At 49.0% G+C, this 1,766-nt stretch overlaps 1 pseudogene; it reads right to left on the reverse strand.

Annotated features, from left to right (window-relative positions):
• Positions 1-232: 232 nt before the first annotated feature.
• Positions 233-1,766, reverse strand: part of LOC101589239 — a 2,295-nt pseudogene continuing 761 nt past the window's right edge.

A 1,766-nucleotide genomic window follows, 5' to 3' on the forward strand; every position in this document is an offset into this window, starting at 1 on the left:
AAAAAAAAAGGAAAGAAAAGAAAGGTATTGCATAAGAAGTTATCAAGTGATCATTTAATATATGATTACGACATTTTCTTACTCCATCAATAATATTGAAAGCAGTTTCCTAATAGACAGCATTTGGATGTATATTCCATGCTGGTTCTTAGAATAATAAACTCACTTTTACCTTGTAATAAAAGAAAACTTCTAATGGCAAAATACAGGTGAAATAAAAATTTTGTAATTTCCAAAAAGTAGGCTGCCTTTGTTAACCAAGGTACTTGTCTGCATTTTTTTTAGCCTGTGAAAATATTTTAATGCTGTTATAAAATTTAAAATTTCTTTTGCGAAGTTAACTTAAAAATTCTTGCCACGTTGCTGGGTGTACCACTGCTGACTCTGCTTGCGATTTTCCAGCTCAGTGGGAAGAACCTGTCTGTTGGCTTCATGCAGTTTAAAGATCTGTTCCAGTTCTTTCACAAAGAGTAACTTGAGCAGTTCCTGCTATGCATCCAGGCCAGCCAGTGGAGAGTTCCTACTTTACTTTAGAATGTGGTCCTATTTCACAGGGACTCGAGCATATACTTGAAGCCAGTGGGGAACTTCTGCGGTATGTTAAGGACTTGTAGGTACCAGAAGGGACTGATTTCTTTCAGTTTGTTGCGGCTGGAATGTGACAGGAGGAAGTTACCGAGGGCCACTCGGCGGAGCACAGGGATGCCTACACTGAGCCTTTTTATTTGTGTGATCTACGTAACAGGTTCCAAATTCTGCAGATTGCGCTCGCTCCCATCCAGGGGGAAGTCCTCCTCCCTCGAGAGGGTGGCTCCAAAGCGTCGTGTTTGTGAGAGGGTCTATGTGACACTTCCCACCTCTCACCGTCCAGTCCGCAGGCCAGCCGGGAGGAAGCGGCAAGCCTCCAGACCCGGGATTAGCTGCCTTGCCTAGAGATGTAGCCGCGACTCTCCCAATCCCTGAAGCCTGCCTCCCCTGACCCTGGGGCACTCGGAGGACATCACGGTGGTCCTTGTGATATCTGTAGTCTTCCTGCACACGACCTCCAAGTGCCCGCATCTCTGTCCATCAAAAAAAGTATCCGAATACTAATACCGGGAAGCAGAGTCTCTGTTTTCAACAGCAAAGCTAACTTCTGTCAAGAGGGACTGAGACGAGCCACGCTCCCGAGGGACATGTGCCTGCCTTCCGAGGAACCTCTGGCTTCTTGGAGCCGCTCCATGTCCAGAAGCTGAAAAGGCAGCAGAACCTGAACAGGAAGACATCGGCTGGCCTTGGCATCGCTGGACGGCGCGGGATAAGTGACGGCCTGGGAGTCCGCAGCAGAGGCCACGGGGCGCCTTCCTTACTTCCCTCCCTGCACCTCGGACGACTTGGACGCTTCGTTTCTGCTTTTCTTTTGGGACAGCATCCTCGGCGGCGCAGGTCTGTCCGTCTGTCCCCTCCCGGGAGTCGGCCTGCTCCGTGAGCTGCCCCGACGCTGCTGCGAGCGAGGTGCGGGGTACCCACCAGGGCGACGGCTGCCTCCGCTAGCGTCCCGCAAACCTTCCCCGCCCCACGAGGGATTCTGGGAGCAAATACTGTGTTTTTGAAAAATCTGTTAAAAAGCTTCAAGGCTCACATCTCTTGGCCATATTTGCTATAGGGTTGCATAGCCAGGGAGAGTCTTCAGGGACCATGTAGTTCAAATACATTAAGTGGCTTTATTCCTTGTGCTGGAAGTCCTCAGCACAAAATAAATCCAAGAAGAGCAGAATATCAGTCAT

The sequence above is a fragment of the Octodon degus genome, unplaced genomic scaffold, assembly GCF_000260255.1.
Source record: "Octodon degus isolate 3935 unplaced genomic scaffold, OctDeg1.0 scaffold00025, whole genome shotgun sequence".
In the NCBI taxonomy this organism is placed as follows: domain Eukaryota; kingdom Metazoa; phylum Chordata; class Mammalia; order Rodentia; family Octodontidae; genus Octodon; species Octodon degus.